At 40.1% G+C, this 19,781-nt stretch overlaps 1 long non-coding RNA gene across 1 annotated transcript in view; it reads right to left on the bottom strand.

Annotated features, from left to right (window-relative positions):
* Positions 1 to 635: 635 nt before the first annotated feature.
* The window catches only part of LOC122660028, a 21,655-nt gene continuing 2,509 nt past the window's right edge, over positions 636 to 19,781 (bottom strand). Inside the window, exons 2-3 of the long non-coding RNA XR_006332603.1 lie at positions 13,678 to 13,826; positions 636 to 674 (exon numbers count right to left, since the gene is read on the bottom strand). This is a non-coding gene — a long non-coding RNA (uncharacterized LOC122660028). The remainder of the gene's footprint in view (positions 675 to 13,677; positions 13,827 to 19,781) is intronic.

Below are 19,781 nucleotides of genomic sequence, written 5' to 3'. Positions count from 1 at the left end.
GCGGGTCAGGGCTAGAAATTTTTGACTCTGAGTAAGGGTCAGGTCGGCTAGGGACTAGGGTTGAGGCTTTAGGTTGAGCCCAACCCTGAAGTTATACTATACAATATATATTAATATAATATATATGGGAGAAAGTTATCTGTTCGGTAGTGTGGCCTATGCCAACACTCCCATGAGTCAATCTCTCTCCTCCCCATTTGAAAAGACACCTATGCCCCTTGTTTTGAGGAGGAGAGAGATAAACACATGGGAGTGCTGGCGTAAGCCACACTCCCAGACAGAAAACTGCTTCCCAATGCATAAATTAGACGATTGTTCTCTAGTTAGGAGCGTAGGTTGTGCCCATACACATGGGGCGTCATTTCGGCCATTCAGGGGGTGGGGCGGTCATTTCACCCACCCCCATGTGTTTGGGTGCATCCTGCGCTGCGACAAGAATATTTGGCCATATACATTATAAATTTTAAATGTCACACATATTTTGTTATTTAATATATTATAATAGGAGAAAGAACTCTACTTGGTTGCGTGGGTAGTACATATTCCAAGTAGCCTGGTTTACATCCATTAGATTGGAATCATTTATTATTGTCTATTAGATTTGATATAGGTATTAAATTAACAATTAAAGATTAATTTAATAATTAAATACCGATCTAATTGGTAATCCATTTCTTCTTCTTCTTCTTCTTCTTCTTCCCATTTCTTCTTTGCAAGACCCCACCGCCCCACCTGCCCACCCCATCCTCCGCAACCCAATCCCTATATCTAGATCTCATTTGAGCATTCCATAAAACATCATTAGTATGAAGTTTGGAGCTCCATCTCAAATTGTATATGTCATTGACTTAGCTGCATGTTCCTCAAAATACTCTCCAGATCAACCTTCTCCCACACACATCTGAAGCACCACAGTGAATGGATTCCCAATCTTTGTGGCTTAAGGAAAACTCAGTCGAAATATTATTTCCAGATCACAAGAGCAGTTGGTCTCTTCGGATTTTAACTATTAAGCTTAGTATACCTTATTTACTTCAATTTTAATGTTATCTAAACTTTGATTAGTAGACGAGTTTCTTTGGCCTTATAAAGCTGTGGAAGTCCCATCTAGAGGCGAGTCCCACACCCCCATAGAGGGTTCAGATCCCCAGGTGGGTAGCAGATCTGAACTCTTGATGGACTTGCATAATTAGAAAAGATCTCCGAGATTATATATGTTCTAGTGTTTTGAAGAATCAGAGATAGAAACAGTTGGCTATACTTGTCAAGAATATAGAAATAATGCAAGTCAAGATGACAACTTCCGGTTGTTGAACTTTAAGTTTATGGAAAGAAACAAAACAAAAGAGGCATTAATGTAAGAAAGTGATTGAGATTAAATACTTGTACGAATTTAAGAAGGCTCTTAGATATTTCAAATGGAAAATAAGGATGGTGAAAACTACATATCGGCAGAATTAACATATAATAAGTGGTGTAAAAGGAGAAACCCCACAGTTGATTGACCAGACTTAAGTCCAACCTGGATAGCTGGGAGGATACGTCTGGGCTAATTAATGAGGTGTCAAATTTTGGCTTCTAGCTAGTTGTACGCCAACCTAACCGACGCTACGCTACAAATACAATGGCCGCCGTGATGGTCATGTCCTCTAAATACTTTTGAAGTTTGAATTAAGAAGTCTTCTTCTTACTAAAACCTAAAAACTAAAAACTGAAAAACTAAAACATTCTTCTGTAGAAACTAACTTTTATAAATTCAGCCGATCAAGATATATTCATGTAAAAGTTTTAGTCATTATTTCTAATATATTCATGCAAACTAACATTCCTCTATGAACGTTTGATTGTTTGAAATTAATTCGTTCCAAAGTTCTTTCCATCTCAAGACCTTCTTCTTTGTTTCTTCGATGCTTCCCTTCCCTGGTGGACCTTAAATGGTTTTTCTCCTCCCAAAGGCTTACACAAGAGAAGGACCAATGGACACTTAGGTAATAGCATCCACAACCTGCTCGAACAATCACTATCATACCCCAACCCCCATCCTAGGGTTTTGATATGACTAGGATGCTTACCAACATCCTAACCACTACAAGGATCTCGATGCAGTGGTTCGAATCATAGTCAACTCAAAATACAAATATCATATGTACATCAGAGTGCGAAAAAGAAGCACGTTTACTATAGTAGCAAAAGTATAAACAAGAGTGCGGAAGCGTATATCATCATTAAAGGGGATTCAAACATTTAAGTGATAAGTAATTCCATATATTACATTTTATCTCAAAAGGGTCAACTAAAGGCTAAAACCACAACAAATAAAATTATAAGGTTTACACAATACAAATGATAACATTCAAAGGAATAAAAGATAAGTTCCCTCGATCCAAATGCCCCCATTGGCACAGTTATCAATAGCTACTCAGCATCATAGCCCAAAGTCATTGGCTACGCATCAGCAATACCGAACAAAACATAACCAAAGAAGGAGCACCATCAAAATATTACCTGCAAACACATCTAAAAAGTTTGCGCAAAGAGGGGTTAGCTCCACTGAGTCCAGTGAGAGGATGGGAAACAAAAAAACGATAACACATAGTCCATGATGCATGAATTAGTTAGCAATATTAGTCACCTAGCAAATATGTCTTCGTTACCAGGTTCTTGCTACTGCAACAACTCGGGAAACATCACGAATCACTTATCTTATCACCGCGATGCAACCTCAATTCTTACCTTGGGATGTCGGTCAAAGCCACTTGCCACCTAGAGGCAGACCCCAATAACCAATGTTCATCCCTGACCTGGCCTTGTATCACTCCTCAGGCACACAGGGAGCTTTGTTACCCAACATCTAAACCCCTATTGGTAAGGGTCGCAGCAAGGGGAACATAACCCTAACCGCAATACTACATGAACTATCGTATTGAGAGATATTCCGGGTGCATCAACGTCTCATATATACCATCTAGTACTCGGGTACCAGTACAACATGACGCATGACAGACCAATTATAAACATGATGAAAGCATTAATAAGCCACATTCATAACACATACATTCAGAATTTCCACAAACATGGTTATATAATGCAAGAATGAGTATGCATGAGAAATGACATACAAGCATAATATAATGCAAAACACTCCCAAAATAAATCAAATCCACACCCACTCACCTATTGGTTTGCGAATAGAAGGTTAAGATTCGTCCTCTGATCGTCACCCCACACACATCACCTTAGTTGTTTTAGACGCCTAAGAAGGTGCGAAAAGATGTTAAAAACATGAAGGGAAGGTCCCCTAGCATTCCCTAAACACTGTCCAAGTATAAGGCTCAAAAGGGCAGGGGTGGATTTTCAGTAAGATTCTATAGTACCTGCTACCTGGTGAAAAGCCGATCCAGGCAGTAGTCTCATAAGGCTAGCGGATTCTCAATCGGATTGTCTTGGGGGAGAATCTGTATGAGAATCTGCCTGAGGTTAAGCCCGGGATTTTGAGGTCTTCACCTCCAATTTTCATTTGTATTGGATCCTAAGGATCCAAGGGCTAGGGGGAAGTATCCTAGGGTCCTTCGAGTTTCCAAGAACCTATTAAGGCCAAGCATCTGGGATTTGAGGGTGAAACCAATAATGAATCCAAAACTGGGGTTTTAGTGGAAAAGAACCTTAAGGTTTTAAAATGGATTCTAAGGGCGGTCAATGGGTAATCAAGGGGTAGCCCTTAGCACCATATTAGATAACCCACTTAGTGTATCTAGAAGTCATTAAAGGTTGTAGTTAACCCCCAATAAGATCATCAACAGCCTACAAAACATCCACGAACAAACAAGGTCGCCGGGGTAAAATAATTTCAATTCTAACATTGCTGTCAAAACATAACAGTTAGGTTTGGGCCCCATTTCTAGGACTTTACACTTCAATTTGGTCAAAGTTTGATTCATAAGAATTGCATCCCTTTAAGTCAAGTTTACAATGTAATTTGAATCGCGTTGATACGATATGTATCGACCAAGTTATGGCCAAAACAACGAGCAGAGGTCGAGTGGTTACAATACCCTGTGGATGTAACAGTACCAGAATCCCGGTGAAAATCTGACCAAGGCAGTAGCTTCTTAAGGCTGGCGGATTTTCAGATGGATTTACCAGAGAGTAAATCTAAGTTATAATCCACCCACCTGTAGATCCGAGAATCCAAAGTTTGAACCCTCCAAATCCATTCCCCTTGGATTTTAATGCCCCAAGGACTTGGGGGAAGTGTCCTAGGGTCTCCTAGGGTTAAGTAAACCTATTTAAACTGAGGTATTGGTGGGCTCAATGGATTGAATCCACCATGAACCGAAATCTAAGGTTTTGATGAAAAGAAACCCTAAGTTTCTAAAATGGCTTTAATGGAGGTTTAAAAGCATTCAAACAAGTGGGCTTTAGCACCACACAAGGTCATATAGTGGTCCTACAATAGTAGCTTCCATTCCAGGTAGAACCCAAGGCCAAACCTACCCTAGGTCAAACCCAAAACCCAAAATGGAGGGAGAAGAATGGAGTTTAAAAGCACCTACCTTGAGCTGCCAAGTGTGAGGAACAAGAACTGCACCTCCAAGGTGCCACCACTCCTTCTCCTTTCTTCTTCCTTTCTTCCTCTTCCCCTTCTCTTTCTCTCCTTCTCCTCAGCTTCCCTTCCTTGTTTGGACAACAATAGGGGGGGGGGGGGGAAGCATGATGTGTAAGAAGAGGACAGAAAGGTTCCCCCCTTCCTCCCTTCTCTCCTTCCTTCTCCTTCTTTCTTTCTTTTCTTTCTTTCCAGTATTTGGCTGGGGGAGAAAAGAAGAAATAGCTGAAGAGCTCAGCCATTTATAACTTAAAGTGGCCTTCGGGCCTGTTTGCCTTAGCCCCCTTAAAACCTAAAACTCATTATTCTTTAAATTAGGACCCCAAAAACTCATTTTAGCTTAAGTTGGGCCTTGAGAGCCCACCTACATGACCCAACATAGAAAGATAGGTTGTAGATGGGGTCCACAGTGCATGGGGACATCACACACTTGCACGGATCATAAGACAATGGGTCCCATCAACCAATACCCCATCATGGGCAGTACAGCATGGGTGGATTCTCGGTCGGATTCTCACAGAAGAGAATCCGTATAAAAATCTGCCCTTGTTGAAGACCTTTTTAACCTCAAACAAGCCCCGGGCCTTGGTCCGCACTTCAAGGACTTCAAAGGGAGGGTGAGTACACATAATATTTTAGGTTAAAAGCTTATCCTTGGGTGGTCTCATTGCTCATCAAAGAGTGATTACCTTCCTTTTGTTAAAACCTTCCCCTTGGCTGCCACGACCCAAGGTCATAGGCGTCGACAGTTGGCAGCGTCACAACACCTACCAATGAGAATTCAATTAGCCCAAAAAATTAGGGTGTATTTTGGGTGTGGGTATAACAATCATAGCTAACATTACGAATTTATAGCAGCCAAGAGACTAAGAGATTGTAAGCATAGAGACCCCCATTTTCCATCAATCTGAAATTCCAAGGATAGTTCTTGCATTTGAAGCAGATTGAACGACATCTATCAACCACATCAGCTTTGATATCCTTAATAATATATATATATATATTTTTTTTGCTAAAGGTCTGCAAAAATATATTAAGAATTAAAGTAAAATTACAAGTGTTTAACGTCCAAGCATACCAAGACGAATACAAGAAAACAAAAGAAAGAGAGAACTAACCCACCTACGGCATAGCCATGTGCAGGAAAAGCTCACCCTTAAAGAGATAGACCCAAGAAAAGCTCTAAGAAAATTGGAACCGAGGCCGACCTAGGATATCCTCCATTATGGCATTGATCGCAAAGTAGGAAAAAATTGACGTTTGGGGGAGAGATTCACCCTACTTCGTAGCAGATTTAGCGAGATAGTCTGCAACGTACAGGATTTGCTTCCCTAAAGCAATGGGTAATTTTCCAATGTATACGCTCCATGAAGGGAAGAAGAGCATTCTAGTCCTGTCTAATAAACCAAAGGATCGATCTAGACTGTATAGCCAAAACAGCAGCTGCAAAATCACTTTCAATCCAAATCTTCGAAACACCAAGGGCCTCAACCCTCAAAAGACCCTGAATTACATCGTCAAATTTTGCCACATAATTCATCTTGACACCTAGGAATAAACTGAAAGCTAACATGGGGAAACCCCAGCTGTTTAGAAGAATACCACCCGTGCCCGCTCTGCCTGGGTTGCCTAGTGAGCACCCATCCACATTTAATTTAACCCAGTTCGAGAATGGGTTACACCAAAAAACCTCTCTGGTTAAATTGGAAGGCTTGGGAATAATAGGAATTTTAACATAAGTGTCATAAGAGAAGTCTAAAATATTTTGCATCGGGGAACTAAAGTAGTGGGCCAAATCTCTAATGCATCTCAGGATGGCTTGAAAAGTTAGAAAAGCATGTTTTGCCTTTTCCTCAAACCTTCTTCCATTCCTTTCCGCCCAAATTAAAAAAAGAATCAAAACCACACCAACCAACCAGACTTCCTTCAAACCCATCAATTTCAAGTTCCACTTCCACCACAAAACCAACTCTTCATAAGAAGAGGGTGAAGGCCATTGAAGACCAAAATTCACCAAGAATGAATTCCAAATATGACGGGCATAAGCACAATCCAGAAATAGATTGGATTTCAATTCCAAGGCATTGTGACATAGATCACATCTTGATGGGAGATGCACTCCCAACGATAATCTCCCAATGTCATCTATTTTTCCACTCCCTCCAAAATTCTTAGCCACCCAACTGGCTATCACCATGATGTCATTGCCAAGCATATGAGCTGATGAGCATTCCATAAAAACCTCCTCTCCAAATCTTATTTGTATAACTACATTAAAAAAAAAGATGAATCCTACTCTCAAGGCCTGCCCAACAGAAACAAGTGTAAGGTCGGACTTGGATATTCCTTTTGGGAAGTTGATCTATAGTTGGTAAAGCATCCTTGAGACAACGCCAAGCTATGAAAGAGTGTTTTGGAATGTTACAAAAGAACTAGATTGCCTCCCTCCATTCCACCTTGGGAGCTAGGCCTCAAACCAAATTCCATGCAGATTTAATAGAAAAAAATACCTGAAGAATTTTCTCTTCACACCACTCTGTTCTCTTCCCCAAAAGATAATTTAGGAATGCTAGCAATTTTACCCCAAACCTCTTGAAGATCTCTAGAAATCGCTGGTCCAAGATCCCAGTTACCATTCCGAAGGATAGAAACAAGGAGAGCATGCATGTGGGAGCTGGCTTCATATCGAATGCGATCTCCATAAACAAAAGGAAGAACACCATCTGCGTGCCAAGGGTCAAGCCATATTCGGGTGGAAGTGCCATTTCTGATAAGGTGTTGCAACATTCCTTCAACTCTATGCCGATAGTTCAATATCTTTCGCCACACCTAAGAACAATTCTAAAGAGGCTTCACTGTCCATAGGGAGTCGTCCTTCAAATACCTGTGATACACCCAATCAACCCATAGGCTTTCTTGTTTTTTTTTTTTTTTTTTTTTGCCCCAATCCACCAGATTTGTTTTAGGATACCTGCTAAATTCATTTCTCGAATCCTCTTAACACCCAAACCACCTTCCCCCTTAGGCTTGCAAACAAAGTCCCAAGAAATGTAGTGAATTTTTCTTTCTAAGTTGGGACCTGACCAAAGAAAATTTGAAAACATCGATTCAAGCCTCTTAATGATCTTACCTAGAAGTTATATTTTTTCATTTGACAAAGTCCGATTAAGCTTAGTAAGTGGACTATATAGGAAACCTTTAACGTCGTAATTATTAGCTCACTACCCTCAACATAAGCCTATGTATGCAACCCAAAATTTTAATTAAGTGAAAGTTTAGATCAAATCAAAGTTTTCAGAATTACTGTCCGTGTCATCCTTAATTAACGACTAATGTACGAAGGTCCTGTTGAAGTGCATTATACCATGAGCTAATTGGCTAGACAGCTTTGATCAGGATTACAGATGGCAATAAAGAGTGAAAACATAACGTTCAATACAAGATGGATCGGGTAGTTGAGTTTGCCTTTCAAATTTGATAAATCTCGAACCAACATGGTCCCTTTTTTTCTTTTTTGTTAGATCATATTGAGAGCCCATAGGCCACTAGGGATTGGCATCCCAACTTAGGAAAGGGTGGCAAGGGTGGGGTGTGAGGGAGGGGGCAAGAGGGAATAACAGGATGTTGTACATCCGATGGGGGAAGAGTTGAAGGCCAACTCTCTATTGCACTAGCAGCCACCACCACGTCAAGCAGCACTTCCAGTCCCCTCTCCATTTGCAAGTAGAGGCCTAGCATAGTCATCTATTGTAGACGCTGAATTTTGTCACCCCTGATGATGACAACAACATGACGTGGATTGACATAGTACCTCTCTTAAGAAGTACTCACCCCACAACCACGTAACCTACCCCACCATGACCTCGATAAGGTTTGGATAAACTACTTTAAGTGCAAAATACTTGATGCTATCTAGTGGTGCAAAAGTAGCTTTAAAAAGAGTGTTGAAAGTCCTTTGGCACTAAAACAGGGTTAACACTTGTTTTGAATTTTAAAATATTTTTGGACTAAAACATAGAACAACACCTACAACATTGTATAGTGCTAGGAAGACGAGTCCAAAATTGCACGAAACAATCCGATGTCTGGGCACGAACAAGCCGTACCCAGCGTACAAGGCTCCCGTGTTTAGCATGATCTGGAGAGGGTCAAATGTACGCAGCCTTACCCCTGCTTTCAAAGAGGATGTTTCCAGGACTTGAATCCTTGACCAAGCATTCAACAAGTGAGCACTTGACCAACGCGCCAAACAATAAAATAAGACATTTTTGGCACCAGAAAGAAGATCCGGGATCCATTTATGGACCCACAGATCTATGGACCATAAAGTGTTCCACAGATCACTTTATGATTCCATAAATACATGGAACCCTTTTTTGGGTCCATTTACAAAACCATCTCAAAAAAATCTCAAAAAATCCTAATTTGAAACCTATAAATACTTCCTTCTATTGAATATAATCAAATTTCTCTGGCCCAGAGCCATTTTTTTGAGAGTTTTCCACTTGTTTTAGTGTTATCTTGAAACTCGATGTCCCTTGGCCTTGCAAATAGTCCCTTGATAAGCCCCTCGATGTCCTGAATCAACAAGAATGGGAACCTACCTGATTTAGCCTAGAATTACGTGTGTGGTCCACTTCTAAGCTCAACCTTTTTTAGGAAGTATAGTCCTTAAAGCGAGAGAGAGAGAGAGAGAGAGAGAGAGAGAGAGAGAGAGAGAGAGAGAGAGAGAGAGAGAGAGAGAGAGAGAGAGAGAGAGATAGTCAATCCCCCTCCACCTGAGCCAGGGTTCTACCCCAATTTTGTCAACTAAATGCATTCGATAAGTTAGAGTTCTACTGGAATTTCGTCAACAAAATTCGCCCAATAAGTCCGGGTTCTGCTCGAATTTCATCAACAAGAGTCATTTTATAAGTCAGGGTTTTAGCAAAATTCCATCAATAAATCTTGTCTGATAGAGCCAAAGTTTTTCTGATTTTTTTATGCGAAAGTTCACCCAAGAAGCAGGGAATCTACCATTTTTATCCTCGTTGAGGGTCGTACTTAGGTAAGTTCACCCCTCATTTCATTTCAAATTGGCATAATGTAGGTCTTTAAAGTAACCTGTTTTAGCATAAATATTAGTGTGTTTGCATATGATTAATGTATGACTTGTATCATGATTGCATATATAAATATTAGCCTCGCATGTTGATATAGCATACTTTGTTTTGAGAGAATCTTTGAGCCTTAACATCTAATAGAATGGCCGGCTCATCCGAGAGGATTGTGCTGCATAAAACCTTCCTATCTCCATAACCTGACCTCTTACTCATACTTTGGACAGACTATATGGAATCAATCGTAGCCCTATCCTTAACTAGGATTTGGGCTACCTATATAGGGTTCTAGGCCCATAAAATCCTAGGTGACAACTCCTTTTATTTCTAAATTGTGCATCCCCCGCACCACATCATGTTTCATTTGAGTCACTAAAGAGGGACCAACTGTGAGGACAAATGGTCATGGCAGGGTATCGCCACTATATCCTCCACCTCATCCCTCTTTGGGGAGAAGAGAGAGGTGTTACTTGTATGTAGGGAGTCGCCACCTAGAGGAGGGTCTAGGACCCAAAATTTGTATGTAATGACTCTCATGCGATGTCTGTCTGGGGACAAATGGTCCGTTGATCTAGGTACGGGTCAAGTTACAGTCCAAAAAAGGTATTAGGCACCCCAGTCCGTCCGGACTTGCCGGTCTTTCTATTGCTAGGCATAGGTAATGGCATAACATGCTTTTGGGGAGAATGCAAGGTACACAAATCATAAAGAAATAAAACGTGACAATGAGCAAGAGGGACATACTCGGAGGTTCGACTACAAGGCAGGGGTTAGTATACAGGAATGTAAAAAGGACTCAAAGACCGATGGGATCTAAGCATGAATGACTCTAATCTAAATATGGATAAGAGAAGAATATGAAAACAGGGATGATAGTTCAATGTATAAGCAGGGAACAACATAGAAATTGAAAATAAAGCAAGTAAACATATATGCATATACAGATATATGCATGAAGGAATCTTAGACTACAGGAGATGAGGATCATGGAGATATGTATGCATGTAGGTAAGATGCAACATAAATGAAATATAAGAAAGGGAAAGATAAGGAGTATGGGTGATCGCCATCTAGAGAGATGGGATCACCTTCCTCTAGAGATGCAAAACAAAGTAAAAGTGAAAACGTGTATTAAATAGAATCAAGAGGCTAAAGGCGGCCTATCTAGTTGAATGAAAATGATGATGTAGAGGTTTTTCTTTCGTAAATCAGGAGATTTGTACGTAGAAGTATCGCCACTTGTAGGAGGCTTCTCTTGTCTTTTTATAAGCGGACACTTCGTTTTGAAGCCGAGATTACTGGATTGGTGTCTCCAAACCTTGATCTTGAAGTCTCAAGTAGGATTATGGTGCTCAAGGGGTGAAGGGAGTGGTAGTTTAAGGCCAAAGCTTCAAAGCTCTTGAATGAAGGCTAAGTATGGGTGTAAGAGGGCATGGTCTGAACTGGGAAATAAGAAAATCTTATAGGAAGCGCATGTAAGGTTCATGTAAACCTCCTCAATGTGAGAGGAGGTGTATATATAGATGTGGAGGGGTATGTGCACTCTCAAATTCGTATAGGTATGGCTAGATTAATCTGGATTGTCCATGAAAGGTATCTTTGGATCGACGATGGATCTAAAGTCAAGGTAAGGACCAATGGATGGGTGGCATGTGTTTAGTTGCCTTAGGAAGGGTTTTTTGGAGGCCTAAGGGAGCCAAGATTGAGATCTAAGGTGCCAAAAATAGGCTTGGTTATGAAAAGAATCGCAATCGAAGTCAAACATGGTAAGTTTTGGCTTCTCAGATTTACAGAGATTTGACATTGAAATTGCTCGAGTCGACATCAAAGTGGGGTATGGTTTACATCGAGGGGCTGTCAATGAACAACACTCAAGGGAAATTGATCTGATGTCGATTGTCATTGTCTGAATGTCAAAATAGGATAGAGAGTAGAAATGGATTGTTAGACAGTGAAGGGGAATATGTCGATGTCAATGGAAGGTGGGTTCAGTTTGGACTCGAGGTCTTTGAGTGTTGATCTAGGTTCGGGTGTCGAAAGGGGTAGTTTGGACTGTTTGGGCTAGGTTTTGGGCTAGGCCAGCCTGGTTCCGAGGGGTCTGGGTCAGGGCTAGCCTTTTCAGGGGTTCTTGGATGGCTTGGAGACTCTGGTTTGGGCTCCGACAAGGGGAAAAGGATGATCGGTATACAGATTCGGGTAGTGTACACTGACGCTAGATCCACAGATACACCGGCTCTAGGCCTTAAAGGGTACTCATCATCGTTACGGGAGACCTCCGGGGGAAAAGATAAAATGAGGTGTCTACACCAACCCCACGAGAAGGCACTTTTGACACCCACAAAGTGTCCCCTGCCCGCATTGAACGTTATAGTGGCGACTCCGTTGGGGAAAGTTTTATGGTCAAGCTTTCAATACTAGATGCTTTTGTTTAAATGCAAATATTATTCTCTCTCAAATATTGTTTGAATGATAACATGTTTGGCTAACCTTTTGTTTGTATCCTAATTATAATAATTGCATCATGCATTATGTTCAGAGTGAAATCAAATGATGAGGGTACTTCCTATTGTGTCTACCCCCGGGGAGGTGAGACACTTCATACTAAGTACTTTGAGATCGGATGATACCCGCTTCTTACATAAAACTATTCGAAGTGAAATCAGGCAATGAGGATGTTCTTTATGGACATTCTGAGTTCAAATGATGGCCACTTTCTGCACTACACTCATGCACACACTCACGTCATAGAATCACTTTAACCACGTGGTTTAATCGTTCAAACCTACGTATAGTCATTGGAAATCTGCGGCTAAGTCACACCCCTTGATACTGTATTTTAATGGTTTAGAATCACCGGCGAGGGTGGTCACGTGTGTGTTGTGAGGTACATTTGATACTTAAATAAGGCATTAGTTTGACCATTCTAAGACCGACTGATCTACTCCCTTGGCATATCAAAGGAACCACATACGCATGACTCGCTTATACAAGCGATAGATATATTGGTTCAGTCAACGGTGATATGTTCTGTCCTATGATCTACCTATTGCATGAATCATGTAGGAAATTAGACCATATATGACTAGGATACACCAAAAGCTAGCTTTGTAGATTGATTGAGGCTCTGATTAGAATTCTCATTGGAATACTCTATTTAGTATAGCATGCCTACAAAAAAGAGATTCTTGAATGGTCCCGTGATAAAAGGCATTATATACTAACAAAGGGTTAAACCACCGAGATATTCTTATCGGAGACACATTTTGTGCTCTTCAGATTAGAACACTTGTAGGTATACTTTATCTGATATAGCATGCCTACAAAAGAGAAACTCAGATTGTCCTCGAAAAGAAAAGAGAAACTCGGATTCCATACTTTATCTGATATAGCATGCCTACGATGAAGGATTTATGGTAAAAGTCAGTCACTTCTTAAGGACGGGGGGGCGGGGGCGATATTTCCCCTCTAATAGGAGAACCGTTCCGAATTTTATACGGATACTGATATCCCTCAGCATAAGATGATATGGTCATATCATCAATTACTTGAATAAGGTAGGGTCAAAGGCAAACAGCGTTTTGTCACATGATCTAACTTTGTCTATTCTTATCCATGAAAAGATCAAAATGCAAAAAAAAAAAAAAAATATCCATTATTAATCCTTTTGTGTCTTCAAATAAAGTCTCTTTTGCTTATATAAGACACGATCCCGCGTCATCAAAATTTCCTGCTATCTGCATGGACCCACCTCAGCAATAGGCTAGTTTGAATCAATCTGATCTGGTCCCCACTCCCTCCATACACCAGAGATTTTGGAATCTCCCTTCTCTCCACTTAACTTGTGATTCAGAGTCCAATCAGGTCATTTCTAGACAAAGACACCATGGATCCATCAAGTAGAGATTTACCCGAAATACAATTAGATCATAAAGTGAGTCTAAAATTTTTTAGAACTAAAAAAAATTTCTTTTTCACTTTTTGAATTTTTTTTTTCGAGTTCTTTTAAAATGGGTTTAAAAAAAGATGGTTGTTTTCGGGGAGAACCAAAAGGAAGTTCCGTTTCCATTCCCCAGACTGTTAAAAAACAAAAATTCTCTTTTTTTCCTTTTGTTTTCATTGGATAACTGGCATGTCCAGTAACTCATGTATGGTATTTGAAACGTCTTCCTAGTTATATCGAGAATCTTTTAGATAAAACTCTTAAAGAATTAGAAGGCCTAGTCACACTCTATGTTCTGAGAAATATTTACCATCCGAAAAGAGGAAAAACCGGAGTCTTTGTCCAAAGAAATGCGTTGAGAAACAGCAGATGAATAGAACCTTTCAACGAGATAGTGTTTTTCAAATCTCTCAAAACGTAATGCTGATTCAGAGGGATCTAACTTTTTCAGAATTGATAAAAAGGGGGATATTTATTATCGAACCGATTCGTCTGTCTATAAAATGGGATGGAAAATTTTTTATGTATCAAACCATAAGTATTTCATTAGCCCATAAAAGTAAACAACAAACTAATCAAAGATACCGAGAAAGCATTGATCTCGATAGCTATGCCACCTACAGAATTTAAAGAACCTAAAGGAGCATGAGTCATATATTCCGCGGAACTCCGTTCTTGCCAAGGTTGTATGTCTTTTTTCAGCCTACTCAAATCCAAACCTTCGGGACCCCTTTAGAGATTCCAACTAGGGGAGCACGGAGATCAGGCTGAGGTGTCAGAAATAAGATTGATCATGGCATATATCTTGCAAACAGTGTAGGGCCAGTCTCAAGGTGACATAGTACCTACTATTGGAAAGCCAATAACCCCCATAGCAACCTTGACAGTGTCCAGGGCACACATCAGAGTTGTGATAGAAGGAGAAGATGTTATGACTGACAGACTGACACCCCTCACGGGTATCCCGAGACTGAAAGGGAATGAAAGAGAGCCAAGTGAGCCTGAGGTCAGTAAGGCTCCAAAGATCAAATTTTGGCAGAACTGCTATCTCAGATTGACCTTTTGCCCTTCCATCTCTAAGAACAAATTTTGTATCGTGTCCTACAGAAATGGAGTGAAGAGTGCCTTAAGCTGTCTCATGAAATTACTCTCCTCACACCAAGGGAAAAACGACATCCTCTAAGATCTTGAAGAAATATATGGAGAGGTTTTTGCCACTAGAAGCATCCTTCGACAAGTTCTTCTAAGTAACCCAGATATATCTCAACAGTCTTACTGGTTGCAATGTCAACAACTTGTGCCAATAACTGGACTAGACCCTATGAGGAAGCTCCTTCAAAACCTACATAATATAGTCGTAATGGAAACTACATTAGTAAAGGATGTCTACCTGACCTAGTTGGCCCAAAATAAATGGCCTTAGAATCCCCTTTGAGAAAATTCTCTGAATCCTCTGACACACCTAAACGGGTTAAGATCTGTTAGGATGCATCTCCAAGAAGGACGGTAGTAGGAGCTTCGACATTGGTTCCTCTCATGGCACAGTAAGACTCGTCGCCCTAGCAGGCTGCATTGTACACTGAGCTGAGAGAAATAGGGCTTTTAGGCACCATTCCTCAACGTTCAATCGGCGATCCTCCCCCAAAATGGTACAATCCAAACTTGTATTGTAATTATCATGACCAAGAGGGTCATCCCACTAATCAGTGCTTCCATCTCCAGCATGCCATCTAGAATTTGTTGGATGCCGAAAAAATTAAACTGTCACCCGAATGCGTTAAACTATAGTCATTAACTTGATGAGCATCAGTCTTACTGGCTGACTTAAAATGGACCTAGCACCCAACTCCGGTTAGAAGAGCACTTTTTTTATGGTAAAAATTGTATAGTCCAATGACGAAGCAGTAGCAGTACTTCACTCTTGTGTAGACGAGATCACACTGAAGACATCACTGAGTCCACATCATTTAGGTCATTAGGCTTTTATTCTGTCAAATTTCTTTTTGTTATCTCACCCGATGCATTTTTTCTATTGGTTATCAATATATGTCTCTTTTTTGTACATCCAACCTCTTTCCTTTTGTCTTCATCCAAATGATATTTTGTGATGATCCTGTAACTTCTTGTCCCAAAAAAAAAAAAACTTGGTTGGTTCAGAATGACCAATTAAATTACATGACATCCCTTGATAATCAATCCAAACTCAACTCATCCCCTCCTATTTGAAAATACACATCTGTCTCCCTCTACAGTAACGGTGTTAATTTAAAACAAACTAAAAAGTTAAATGATAAATTTAACCTCAACCCATTCCTTTGTACAAACTATTTATTTAGTCAAATAAAACAAATGAAGATTCCCTTTCAATGAACCATATTCTTTCACCACTTCACTTTGAGGGATGAAAAATCAGGGAGAGTGAGAGAGAAAAAAAGAAAACCAAGATAGGGAGACTAAGAAATCAAGGGACTTGAGAGTTAAATCAGAAAAGGAAAAGGGAAATAGATCGAGAAATTAGGGTTTTAGTTTCAAAGAGCAAGAGGGAAAAATCAAGGGGAGTCGAGAAAAAAAGACCAGAGAGGGAGAGAAATGCAAAAGAGGTTTTCAAGGTTTGGTTTTCGTCTTCTAGAGCTCAGGCCAGTGTTGCGCCTTCCCCAATCGAAAGTTTTGGGTCCCTCTTCTCCTTCTAGATCAATCGGGAAACTAGAGTTCTTTTGCTATAATCGAACATTGCCATTGGCTGGAGCTTCACCAGTCTTGTAGAGATAAAGATAAAAGCATCTGTAGTCAGCACCTTCACCTCCACCAATCTCAGTCTCACACTCTTACCCTTACTGTTAACAATGCTATTGAAATGAAACATGAAACCCCATTTATAAAAGAGGAAGAAAAAACTAGAAAGTAAAGAGTAAACCAACCTTAGAACTAAAGTATAAGACCTCTCTGGTTCTCTTCTCTCCCTCTTTCACAATTCAAAATTCACACATGCATGAGAGATAAAAGGCAAAATCGTGAATTTAGAACAACGATCTCGGATTTCCTCTCACTGGAGTCGGAATTTCTTTCGTCAATTCTTGGATCTTCTTCTCTGATGCATGACTAGTGGAGATTGAGTTGCAGGTCATGTGATGAAGAGCGTGGTGTGAGGAAGAGGATCGATTTTGGGGTTTTTAGATCCAAGGGTAAAAAAGGTAACTCTACATTGGTAAGGGAAGTTTAGGGATTTAAAAATATTTGACTTATAGACTTCATAACTTAACTGTATAAAACTAACAGGGAGGACTAAGTTGCTACTGTAGGTACAACGAGTGTTGATCGGTTTTGATCCCACCCTTGCGCGGTGGTTCTAACGCAGGACTTACCAGAAGTTGATATCCCCATCTTAACGACTCGAATTAGATGTATGTGGAACTGACAGTGACATGATGTCACGTCTGTCTGAGGTGGGAGGGAATGCAAAATTTAAAATAAAAGGAAGGGACTCACCATCTAGGTTGTGAAAGGCCTAGAACCCTAAATGGGTAGCCAAAATCCTGGTTAGAGGTTAGGGCTACGATTGATTCCAAATGATCCGGCCAGAGAATGGGTAAAAGGTCAAGTTACAGAGATGAGAAAGTTTTACGCACCCCATTCTGCTTGGAGGAGCACGCTGGTCCTTCGTATTAGATGCTAGGGTTCAAAGATTCTCTCAAAATAATCTCTCATATAACAATATGCAAGGTTAATCCTGATTAGAAAGTCATGCATCATATGGGCTCAGAAATTCATTGAGTATGTAAACCAGCATAAAATGGTAAAATTACCAAAATGCCCCTAGAGGGCATAAATGCATAAAATGCATGTAAAGTCATGTTTGAACAACACTATTGATTAAAGTATGACTAAATACATTAAGAACATGCATGTGAGATATTTAAAATATCAAAAAGGCAAATCACCCTAAAATGGCAATAATTACCGAAATTCCCCTGGAGGGCATAAGGCATAAAAGAGCTGAGAAGTCATATTTGAACATCACCACTGATCTAAATATGACTATATAGATTAATAACATGTACGTGAGGCATTCCAAACACCTGAAGTGCAATCCAATATAAAATGAATAACTACCAAAATGCCCCTAGAGAGCAAAAAGACATCAATTGCATGAAAAATCATATTTAAACATCCACTGATCTTAAACATGGCTAAATACATTAATAACATATATGTTAGGTATTCCAAACACTTGAAGTGCAATCCAACATAAGATGACAATAATTACAAAAACATCCCTTGAGGGCAGCATTGATATTTTATGTGAAGAAAATCATATTTAAACATCACCACTGATATTAAACATGACTAAACACGTTTTTTTTTTTGCTAAAGGTCAGCAAATTATGCATTAATATAATGAGTAAAATACAAGTTCATGAGGGTCCCCAGGTAGGGGACTCCAAAGATACAGAACCATCCTAGGCACTATGCCTACAATAGACTAGTTATAGGACATCCCCGAAACCCCACCTTCGGCATTGCCATCAACAGGAAATCAAGGAGTACCTACAGAAGCACAGATCAGAGGACCATCATCAGAAACGAAAACGACTCCTCTCTTGCAAGTCCCATTCAATCTCATAGTGAGCATAGGGTGGTGCTTTATCCCATTGTTGAGAGGTGTGAGTAGCAGCACATTTCTTAGCAATAATGTCAGCAACTGTGTTTCCCTCCCTGTAGCTATGAGTGATTTCCCACCTGATGCCTTGGAGATAGTTTGCCACGCCAAACCAGGCCTGTCTGAATTTCCAGGGGATGTTCTCCTTTTTTATAGCTGCGATGACTACCTCAGCGTCACATTCAATCCACAAACGTATAATGTGCCTGTCAAATGCCATCTGTACACCAATAAAGAAAGCCATAAATTCTGCAGTATGGTTTGTAGCAATTCCCAGGTATTCTGCATAGCTTCCTACAGGCTGTCCTTGGGCATTCCTAAAAATACCGGCGGCACCAGAATGACCCGGGTTCCCCAGTGAACATCCATCAATGTTCAGCTTCACCCAATCAAAGCTCGGCTTTTTCCACAAAACTTCAACGAATTCATTAGCCGTGCCTATGGGAATGCAGCTCCAATATCACGTGCAATCTGCAGGTCTTGCATAGATTTGATGGCGCACTTCATAAAGGATGAAGCATCTCTAAGATCTGATTTGACACTACCCAGGATGGTATTTGAAGTCTTCCCCTACCCCTCAAATCGCCTCTTGTTTCTTTCATTCCAGATTTGATAGGGAACTAAAATTAACCCTGCCATCCATACCTGTGGTAGAGGGGTGCATGTGGCCTTGTCTTTCCACCATATATAGAGGTATTCCAAATACCAAAAGTGCACTCCAACATGAAATAGCATTTTTACCAAAATGCACCTGGTGGGCAGATTGATACCATATGAAACACCTCAATTACTATGTATAATAAAGAGGCTGTTTTAATGGCCTACATTATGCCAAATTAAAATAGAGTAAGTGAAATACCTAAGTACAACTTTCCACAAGTATGAAGTCCCTCAAGAACTCATATTAGATCAAGGGTCCCACTTTAGAAAAGAAATAAAGAAATCATGTGACAAACTGAACATCCAAAGACCTATGAACCCCAATTCATTCTGACCCAACTCTTCACATAACTGAATTTAGGGTAAAAGAAAGACTTGACACCTCACAAAAATTACCCTAGATCTAGGCTTGTCAACCGGTACGGTACCAAAAATAGGTGCCCAATACCGATACCATACCGTATCATTTCGGTATGGCTTTGGTACGGTATAAAAATAGTATAAAAAAGGGTATGAATTCGGTATGGAAAACGGTATGTGGTGTGTGAAGTCAGAGAGTTGAATGTATTTAGAAAGGTATAACTAGTAAAAATGCAGGGGGATCCGTGACCTTATCGTGCTTTAGTTATTAATGACATGTGACAGTTTGACAGAAAAAGATGGTTTATTGTTTTATGTACAAAACCATTTAATAGATGGTTTTATGTACAAGACATGTGACAGTCTAATAGTAATAAAGGCTGGATATAATTTTTCGGTTGTTTATTGTTTCAAATTGTTTGGTCAAGTCCCTCGGCTGCCTTTACTGATGATTTATTTAAT

The sequence above is a fragment of the Telopea speciosissima genome, chromosome 4 (genome assembly GCF_018873765.1).
Source record: "Telopea speciosissima isolate NSW1024214 ecotype Mountain lineage chromosome 4, Tspe_v1, whole genome shotgun sequence".
Lineage (NCBI taxonomy): Eukaryota > Viridiplantae > Streptophyta > Magnoliopsida > Proteales > Proteaceae > Telopea > Telopea speciosissima.
Note: the sequence above shows the minus strand (reverse complement) of the source record. Positions and strands in the feature narration are given on the sequence as shown.